This window comes from Saimiri boliviensis, chromosome 4 (genome assembly GCF_048565385.1).
Source record: "Saimiri boliviensis isolate mSaiBol1 chromosome 4, mSaiBol1.pri, whole genome shotgun sequence".
In the NCBI taxonomy this organism is placed as follows: Eukaryota; Metazoa; Chordata; class Mammalia; order Primates; family Cebidae; genus Saimiri; species Saimiri boliviensis.
The window spans coordinates 60,355,758-60,366,980 of NC_133452.1; positions in this window are offsets into that span (position 1 = coordinate 60,355,758).

The window sequence follows — 11,223 nt, forward strand, 5'->3', positions numbered from 1 at the left end:
GAACTCAGAGCACTTTATGTTAAGCGAAATAAGCCAGGCACAGAAAGATAAAAACATGTTCTTACTCATGTTCTCCACATGTTCTTACTCATTTTCAAAAGCTAAAAAAGTTGATCTCAGAAGTAGAAAGTAGAATAGCGATTATAAAGGCTGGGAAGGGTATAGGTGGCATAGCGAGAGATTCTTTAAAGGATACAAAATTATCAGTAGATAGGGAAAATAAGTTCTTGTGTTCCACAGCACTGTAAGGTGATTGTAGCAAGCAATAATTTATTGTATATTTTCAAATAGTTAGAAAAAGGGGTTTTGAATGTTCCCAGGGCAAAGAAATAATAAATGTTTGAGAAGATAGATATGCTAATTACCTTGATTTGATACTTGTAAATTGTATATAACAAAATACCACTCTGTACCCCACAATTATGTACAATTTTTGTCAATGAAAATATTTTAAAAGATAATTTGATTTAATATTTTGTTTCACAGATGAAGAAACTAAGGCTCAAGGAGGTTACACAACTAGACCAATATCAACAGAGAGTTGGTGTTAAAGCTGAACTAAAATCCAGTTTTGAGGGGTTTGTTTTTGGTTTTTGTTGTTGTTGTTGTTGTTGTTGTTTTGAGACAGAGTCTCATGCTCTTACCCAGGCTAGAGTGCAGTGACACAATCATGGCTCACTGCAACCTTGACCTCCTGGGCTCAAGCAATCCTCCCATCTCAGCCTCCCAAGTAACTGTTACTACAGGTGTGTGTCACTGCACATGGCTAATTTTACAAAAAAAGAATTTGTAGAGGCAGCATCTTTTTTAATTGCCTATGCTGGTCTTGAACTCCTGGGCTCAAACAATCCTCCTGCCTTGGCCTCCCAAAGTGCTGGAATTCTGTTAAGTATCTTTTCACACCTCAGTGGAATAAAACTAGAAATGAGTCACCATGCCAGGCCCTAAAGTCCAGCTTTTTGACATTTTTTTATTCTCTACTGAGAGCTAACAGGATTTTTAAAGTGTGGAAATTAGATTAGAGCATTTCAAATAAGCCCTGGCATGGTAGCTCATGCCTATAATCCCAACATTTTGGGAGGCCAAGGTAGGAGGATCACTTGAGGTCAGGAGTTCGAGACCAGCCTGGCCAACATGGTAAAATCCCGCCTTTACTAAAAATTTACAAAAATTAGCTGGGCATAGTGGCCTATGCCTGTAATCCTAGCTACTAGGAAGGATGAGACAGGAGAATCACTTGAGCCCAGGAGGCGGAGGTTGCAGTGAGCCAAGATCGCACCACTGCACTCCAGCCTGGGTGACAGAAAGAGACTCTGTCGAAAGAAGAAAGAAAGAAAGAAAAAGAAAGAGAGAGAGAGAGACAGAGAGAGAGAGAGAGAGAAAGAAAGAAGGAAAGAAAGTTTCAAATAAAACAATCACAGTGAATCCAAGACATTTTTTAAAAGGGAAAGAAAATTCTATATTTTGAGAATGATTTTAGCAAAAATCTTATCTACAAGGAAAGTTGGTTATTTTCTCACCTTGAAAAACTGCCTGGAGTTACAATAACACATCTGTTCTTCTCCATTCTTTCGATTTAGCCAAAAGCTTCTTTTGCCACAGATCATATTTTGGCTTGATCTAGGGGACAAACATGTTCACATAAAGTTACAACATAACAGAATGATTCTCAATAAAAGTTGCAAGCAAAGATATTCAAGGACCTTCTGAAATGGTAACTGGCCATGGTTGCTAGATTGGCTAGGACTAGTGAGGTTTTGGAAGGGGTCTTCATGGGTTCACAAATTCACTGAAGGAGACAGAAGCACCAGTTCCTGTTAATGCCTTGCCTATGAGATGTATCTGGGATGACACTATACCAACCACAAGCAGCATGGACCCCAAATCCATCAGAGTTGGTCATTGCACTTTATTTACAGGGCAAGAGAAGTTTACCCACAGACTCCTTGTGACTCCACATTTAAAACAGCTTTCATGGCCGGGAGTGGTGGCTCATGCCTGTAATCCCAACACTTTGGGAGGCTGAGGTGGGCAGATCACAGGTCAGGAGATGGAGACCATCCTGGCCAACATGGGGAAGCTCTGTCTCTACTAAAAAAAAAATACAAAAATAAGCTGGGGGTGGTGGCTCACACCTTTAGTGTTAGCTACTTAGAAGGCTGAGGCAGGAGAATCACTTGAGCCTGGTAGCCAGAGTTTGCAGTGAGCTGAGATTGTGCCACTGCACTCCAGCCTGGGTGACAAAGCGAGACTCCATCTCAAAAAAAAAATTTATATTAATAAACTGTATTTAAAAAATCAGTTCTGTTGCTGTAAATACCATTAACACTCAAATTTATATCTCAGCCCTAAATTCCAGCCTATTATATCCAACTACTCCTTTGATATCTATACTTGAATGCCAAGTTTAACAATCTAAAACAGAAAGTCAGGCTTCCCTTACATGGACTACCGTGTTCCTCAAGCACTAGATGGACCTAGGAGTGATCTTTGATTTGTCTCAGTCTATCTTTATTCACTGTTATGGTCTGAATGTGTTCCTCTAAAATTTAAATGCTGAAACCTAACCCCCAAGGTGATGGCATTAGTAATAGAATTTGGGGATGTGATGAGATCATGATGGTAGAGCTCTCATGAACAGTATTCATGCCCTTATAAAAGAGGCCTGAGAGACCTTGATTTTTTTCTTTTTTCTTTTTTTTAAGACAAAGTCTCACTCTATTGGCAGGCTGGACTGCAGTGTTGCAATCTCGGCTCCCTGCAACCTCTGCCTCCCAGGTTCAAGCGATTCCCCTGCCTCAGCCTCCCAAGTAGCTGGGACTACAGGCATGTGCCACCACACCCGGCTAATTTTTGTATGTTAGTAGAGACAGGGTTTCACCACGTTGGCCAGGATGGTCTCAATCTCCTGACCTCGTGATCTGCCCACGCTGGCCTCCCAAAGTGCTGGGATTACAGGCATGAGCCACCGCACCTGGACGAGCTTGGTTTTTTTCTTCCACCATGTGAGGACACAGGGAGAAGTCAGAAGTCTGTAACCTGGAAGAGGACCCTTCAGAACTTGACCATGCTGGCTCCCTAATCTTGGATTTCCCTGCCTCTAGAACTGTGAGAAATATATCTCTGTTCTTTATAAGCTACCCAGTTTATGGTATTTTGTTAAAGCAGCCTGAATAGACTAAAAGAATCATACAAGATTTTCCTTTTTTTCATAATGCAAGCAATCCTTGTTGTTTGTGGATTCCACATTTGTGCTTTTGCCTACTATCTAACATTTTTTTGTGACCCAAAACTCAATACTAGTAGAGCTTTCATAGTCACTCATAGGTGTGTGCAGGTGAAAATTTGAGTAACCTAGTGGGCATATTCCCAACTGTTTGAACAAGGCAACACTCGGCCTTCTTGTTTCTGCTCGTATATTACAAACAAGGATCCTTTTCATGGTCCCTTAGAACTACATTCTTCACATTTTTTGTGTGCTTTTTGGTGGTAATTTGACTGTTGAAAATGATCCCCATGTGTAGTGCCAAAGTAATATCTAATGTTCCTAAGCATAAGAAGACTGTGTTCTGTGCCTTTTGGAAAAAATACACGTGTTAGATAAGGTTCGTTCAGGCATGAATTTATAGTGCTGTTAGTCATTAGCTCAATGTTAATAAATCAGCAATATATTTTAAATAAGATGTATTTAAACAGAAACACACGTAAAACAGTTATGTATTGATAAGTGTTCAGACAAGAGGTTCACAAGACAAGCCCTATTTCCCCTAGGAGTGATGATTCAATATTTGCTCACTCGGTGTTCCTGATGACTTTCTAGAACACAACTACCTCAAATAATGAGAATTGATCATACTTAGCACCACCTAAAACAATCTTATTTAGTTTGCTTACTTGCATATTGTTTGTGAATTGTGTTATCTTCAGCACAAAGGGCCATACCTGACCTACAATATGTATCAAATAGTTTTTGACTCAACAGTTGGATTTACGCAAGTCAATTACACCCTTGGCTATTAAGCTTAGTTCTTGCCAAGTATCTGAGATCATTAGTAGTAAGCAGGGAGTTTGGGCCCATTAAAGTGGGGTACAGGCATCTGGAGAACCTTCAGAGAAGGCAGATCAGCATAGCGAACTTCAACATAGAGCCAGGGCAGGCAAAGAGCTGGGAGACTGTGGCTCACAAAGCCAGGTTCTCTGAGTTGCCTCCCCTGAGGACAGGGAGGCATCTCCCCTAGTTGAAGAGGACAGTTTGCTGAGGGCACTAAGGAGAGGGGACAACAGGGACCACATAAACCTGCTGCTGCCAGGTTGCCTGACCTGCTTAGACGACACTGAGACACTGCTGACATCACTGACAGATGACTATCACCACGAGTCACTTTACCTTTACGAAGGAAATCCAGTGGGCTCTCTTTTTCAGGGTCATACCGGGTCCTGCCAAACCCAAATTATCTGCTTTAGCCATTGCAGCTTCATAGTCTGGAAGTATTTGCATTCTCTGTTGCTCCATGGAGATGTTTTGAAAGACAGCTACTGATTGTCTTTGAAATAGCCTTGGAATCAAACTAATTTATAAAACACAACTCTGTAATAGCGATAGGGCCTTAAAAAGCATACCTGTGTGGGGCATGTTCTCAGTCAGCTCATTACCATAATTGTGCATATTACTTATACTGAATGTCTGCTCCAGAGATTGGAAATATATGAATGCATTTATTTATATATATTTTGAACTGGAACCTAAATATAAGTGAGAAGTAAATTGTCCACCTTTGGAAATGCATTCACTTTTTCCAACCACCTGATAAAACTATTACAGAATATCTAAGGATTAAACGAATTCTGCTTTCAGAGGCTTTACGAGGATGTAGCTAGAGAGTTGTCCAGATGCTAGAATCTGTTAAACTTTTTAAGGCATCTCAACCTATTCCCTTCATAGCTTACTTTCAGACTGAGGCTACAAGTACTTTCTATGACATCGATTCCTACTGTCAAAATGCTGAACATTCCTTCTTCCCTTAAGGGTGGGTCTCTGTGGTAGCGCCATCATCACTGTGCTTGCCACGTTGTGTCAGGATTTCCTCACTACATGGTGAGCCCCATTCAGGGCATAGACTATGAATGTCAAGAACTCGACACATGGTGATGTCCACACAACAATGCGAATGTACTTAATGCCACTGAACTAAACACTTAACAGCCAAAATGGTAAATTTTGTTATGTTATTTTACCACTCATGTGTGTACATGTACACACACACAGTAAGAACCTACCACAGTGCTGACACATACTTGGGCCTCAACAAAGGTTTCCGGAATGAGTGAGAAAATTTGTGAGTCACAGAGCTGAAGTTTCTTCCACTTAATGCCGGTACCCCTGAGGTTGTGCTATTCAATGCTGTGGACCCTAGCCACATGTGGTTGTTTAACATTGAAATATGAATTAATAAGAATGAAATAAAATTTGAAATCTAGTTTTTCAGTTGTGCTAACCACATTCCAAGTGCTCAAATAACTCTTAGTGTATGTGACTAGTGGTTAACATGGGATGGCACAAAGGCAGAACACATCCATCACTGCATGAAATTCAGCGAGACAGTGTGCTGGTCTATGACTGGGTGGGCAATTTCTTAAAGGGCCAGACAGTAGATATTTTAGCCTTTACAGACCATAAGGTCTCTGTCACAAATACTCAAGTCTGCTGTTGTAGTGTGAAAGCACCCGTAGACAATACATATATGAATAGGCATGGCTCTTCCTATGGTCTGAATGTTTGTGTCCCCACAAAATTCATGTGTTGAAATCCTAACCCCAAGGCAATGGTATTAGGAGGTGGGAATTTGGGGAGGTTATTGGGTCATGAAGGCGAAGCCTTCACGAATAGAATCAGAGCCTTTATAGAAGAAGCCTGAGAGGCTCTTGCCCTTCAACCACGTGAGGACACAGTAAGAAGCCCCCACCTGTGAGCCAGAAAGTGGGCCCTCGCCAGACATCAGACTACCTTGATCTTGAACTTTCCAGTCCCCAGAACTGTAAGAAATAAATTTCTGTTGTTTATAAGCCACTCCATTTATGGTATTTTATTAGAGTATCCTGAATGAACCTAAGACTGCTGCATTCCAAAACAACCTATCTTAAAAAAACCAGGTGAGGGCTGTCATTTGCTGACCCTGCTCTCGGGCATTAGAGTATCAGAATAAACAGCACCTAAACATAGGAGCTCTTCCTATGCAAAAAAGTTGGTGTAATGTGATTGGTTATCTTGGAACACGATTAGTATTTCACATAATACTGTCATAAGAAAATTGAAAGTGGAAATCATCACCATAAAAAGGAGACAAGCTGTTCTTTGGGAACAACGTGGTTTTATTGTAGTGCTCCGCCAGACTCATGTTCTCCTGTTTATCATTAATAATAGTCTTCTGGGCTATAATTAACTTTTATTTATTTTGGTTCTACTTAGACACCATCATATTCTGATTCTGTGTTTTGCCTATCATAATCCTTGATGATAATTAGGGTGAGGATGCTCCCACAGAAACACTCTGCTGGAGACAGTGCTGCTGGTGGCATGAAAAGAAAGGCAAAAGCTAAACATCATCACCTTCAAGGAAACAAGAGGACATATGATACCACTGGTTTCAGTGAGCTTAAAGAGGCTGTGTTACATATTAATAAAAATCATCCTGGGCCAGGCGCAGTGGTTCATACCTGTAATTCCTGCACTCTGGGAGGCCAAGGCGGGTAGATCACTTGAGGTCAGGAGTTCAAGACCAGCCTGGCCAACATGGTGAAACCCTGTCTCTACTAAAAATACAAAAATCAGCTGAATGTGGTGGCATGTGCCTGTAATCCCAGCTACTTGGGAGGCTCAGGCAGGAGAATTGCTTAAACATGGGAGGCAGAGGTTTCAGTGAGCCAAGATCGAGCCACTATACTCCAGCTTGGGTGACAGAGCAAGACTCCGCCTCAAACGCACGCACGCACACACACACACACACACACACACACACACACACACATACACGCACAATTTTGGTATATGCTGGAACAAATGGAAATGCAAGTGAAATTTCAAAGTCAAGCAAACGGCGATAGCACAGACGGTGGCTTACTTCTTACTTGAAGAGCATTCAAAACCATTCAGATCTTATTTTTACCTGTTTGGATCCATCAGTTTCTTAATTTTTAATTTCTTTTTATTTGATCCATCAATTTCTCATTTTCACCTAGCAAATATATATACTTCCAAATAATATACAACTAGAGCTACAAAAATCTTTATTATTGAAACTTTTGCTATTACAAATCTGAAGCTTGGCCAGGTGTGGTGGCTCATCCCAGTAATCCCAGCACCTTAGGAAGCCAAGGCAGGCGGATCACCTGAGGCCAGAGTTCAAGACCAGCCTGGCCAATTTGGCAACCCCATCTCTACCAAAGATACAAAAATTAGCCAGGTGTGGCTGAGGCAGGAAAATTGCTTGGACCTGGGAGGCGGAGGTTCCAGTGAGCCAAGATTGCACCAGTGTACTCCAGCCTGGGTGACAGAGCGAGACCCTATCTCGAAAAACAATATTTTAAAGATCTGAAGCTAGGGTGTCAATTTTAGATCTTTCATCACTTCTCATAGGGGTATTTAGTGCTATAAATTTCCCTCTGGACACTGCTTTAAACGTGTCCCAGAGATTCTGGTACATTGTATCTTTGTTCTCACTGGTTTATTTGCAGATGACATGATTGTATATTTAGAAGATCCCATTGTCTCAGCCCAAATCTCCTTAAGATGATAAGCAACTGCAGCAAATTCTCAGGATACAAAATCAATGTACAAAAATCACAAGCATTCCTATACACCAATAACAGACAAACAGAGAGCCAACTCATGAGCAAACTCCCATTCACAATTGCTACAAAAAGAATAAAATACCTAAGAATACAACTTAAAAGGGATATAAAGGACCTCTTCAAGGGGAACTACAAACCACTGCTCAACGAAATAAGAGAGGACACAAACAGATGGAAAAAAAACATTCTATGCTCATGGTTAGGAAGAATCAATATCGTGAAAATGGCCATACTACCCAAAGTAATTTATAGATTCAGTGCTATCCCCATCAAGCTACCATTGACCTTCTTCACAGAACTGGAAAAAAAACAGCTTAAACTTCATATGGAACCAAAAAAGAGCCCACATAGCCAAGACAATCCTAAGTAAAAAGAACAAAGCTGGAGGTATCATACTACCTGACTTCAAACTATACTACAAGGCTCCAGTTATCAAAGCAGCATGGTACTGGTACCAAAACAGAGATATAGACCAATGGAACAGAACAGAGGCCTCAGAAGTAACACTACACATCTACGACCATCTGATCTTTGAGAAACCTGACAAAAACAAGCAATGGGGAAAGGATTCCCTGTTTAATAAATGGTGTTGGGAAAACTGGCTAGCCATGTGCAGAAAGCTAAAACTGGACCCCTTCCTTATACCTTACACAAAAATTAACTCCAGATAGATTAAAGATTTAAACATAAGACCTAACACCATAAAAAGCCTAGAAGAAAACCTAGGCAATACCACTCAGGACATAGGCATAGGAAAGGACTTCATGACTAAAACACTAGAAGCAATGACAACAAAAGCCAAAATAGACAAATGGGACCTAATCAAACTGCACAGCTTCTGCACAGCAAAAGAAACAGTCGTTAGAGTGAACCAGCAACCAACAGAATGGGAAAAAATTTTTTGCAAGCTACCCATCTGACAAAAGGCTAATATCCAGAATCTACAAGGAAGTAAAACAGATTTACAAGGAAAAAAAAAAAAAAACGTTTTTTACAAGAAAAAAACAAACAACCCCATCAAAAAGTGGGTGAAGGATATGAACAGACACTTTTCAAAAGAAGACATTTATGTGGCCAACAAACATATGAAAAAATGCTCGTCATCACTGGTCATTAGAGAAATGCAAATCGAAACCACAATGAGATACCATTTCACATCAGTTAGAATGGTGATCACTAAAAAATCTGGAGACAACAGATGCTGGAGAGGATGTGGAGAAATAGGAACACTTTTATACTGTTGGTGAGAGTGTAAATTAGTTCAACCATTGTGGAAGACAGTGTGGCGATTTCTCAAGGATCTAGAAATAGAAATACCATTTGACCCAACAATCCCATTGCTAGATATATACCCAAAGGATTATAAATCATTCTATTGTAAAGACACAGGCACACATATGTTCACTGTGGGACTGTTTACAATAGCAAAGACCTGAAACCAACCCAAATGCCCATCAGTGATTGACTGGATAAAGAAAATGTGGCCACATGTACACCATGGAATACTATGCAGCCATAAAAAAAGATGAGTTCATGTCCTTTGTAGGGACATGGATGAATCTGGAAACCATCATTTTCAGCAAAGTGACACAAGAACAGAAAACCAAACACCCCATGTTCTCACTCATAGGTGGGTGTTGAACAATGAGAACACATGGACACAGGGAGGGGAGTATCACACACCGGAGTCTGTTGGGGGTTGGGGGGTTAAGAGAGGGATAATGGGGGTGGGGATGTTAGGGAGAGATAACACTGGAAGAAATACCTGATGTAGGTGATGAGGGGATGAAGGCAGCAAACCACCATGGCATGTTTGTACCTATACAACAATCCTGCAATATGTGCACATGTACCCCAGGACTTAAAATATAATAAAAAACATCTGAAGCTATCTACCTACAGTATAGTTCTATTTTTCCCTTTGAAACAAGTTTTGTTTGTTGGTTTGTTGGTTTGTTTTTGAGACAGGGTCTCACTACGTTGCCCAGCCTGGGCTAGTCTTGAACTCCTGGGCTCCAGTGATGCCCTGCTTCAGCCTCTCAAAGCGCTGTGATTACAGACATGAGCTACCATGCCTGGCCCCCTTTGAAACAAGCTTTCACATGGCTTTTGATAATATGTGTTGTCTTTATTTCAGGAAGTACAACACCGTGTTATAGCAGAGAAGACTGCATGACTTTAAACATCACTACACAATGTACCCTCTAATAATATAAAGCATTTTGTCAATAAGAAGAGCTATTGCAATACATTTTGAGAATTGGAGGGCTTTGGATAATTGACAACTCTGTCATGCAAATTTGCCAAATCTTTACATCATCTACTACAGACTGTACGCTACTTTTGCTTAAAATTCTGCAGAAAAACAAGTCCTGCAATCCTCTAGGTTCACTATTCAAGGGTCCCATTACTCTTACAGAGGAAGTTCTTCCCAACTGCTAATCAAAATTTCACCTATTACTACTTTATATGATCACTCTAGAAACAATTGTTGGTAGTAAAATGTGTAACTTTGTGGCAAATACCAGTGCTTTCTTTCATGAATACCTAAATTTGTATTAAGAAAGAAATATATCAAATACCAAGGAAAAAAGTTCCATAGCAGAAAAAAAGAAAAAAGAATATATCAAATACCAAGGAAAAAAGTTCCATAGCAGAAAAAAGAAAAAAGTTCCTTAGCAGAGTCCCTTAGCTCATCCCTGTCATACGGGATATTGAAATGGAAGAGCAGGAACTTCATCTGAGGTTTCAGTTCTCCTGTTTCTGTTGTGTGCTGGGGCAGGACAAAAGCAACTTCTGTTCTCATTGGCCCTGAAGAAAACCAGAATCAAGAGCACTAAGACCAATGAATACTGTAAAGGAGAGAAAATGGAGAGTCCTTTGAGACCACTGGAAGTAGGAGCTCCTCTACTGATGGGATGCCCATTCTGCTCCTTTCACAACATTTTCTGCCACAATTTATAGTCTGCACCCTACTCGGCCAGGTGGATCTGACAAATCCTTGGAGCTGGGCTTTGGTAAGAGGCAGCAAGGACTCCTTGCCATCTCACAGCCTACAGGAGAAACCCAACAGACCTTTTTGGGAATGACTTGGAACAGAATTACCTATAGTTTTTTTTGTGGTAAATGAAGAATATTATTTATAAATTTAACCAACAAATTAAAAGAAGGTGAAAACTTCACCTGCTTTCACCTGGCTGACTCTCCCTCATCTCTAAGGGCCCAGGTTGGACTCCCCTCCTTCAAGAAGCCTTCTCAGATGCCCCACAGCCAGGGTTGGCTGCCTCTCCCAGGCACTCCGGGGACACTCCGTGCATCCAAGCAAGAATGTCGCTTGTAGTAGAAATCTTGTCAGATTTCTTAGTCATCTGTAAT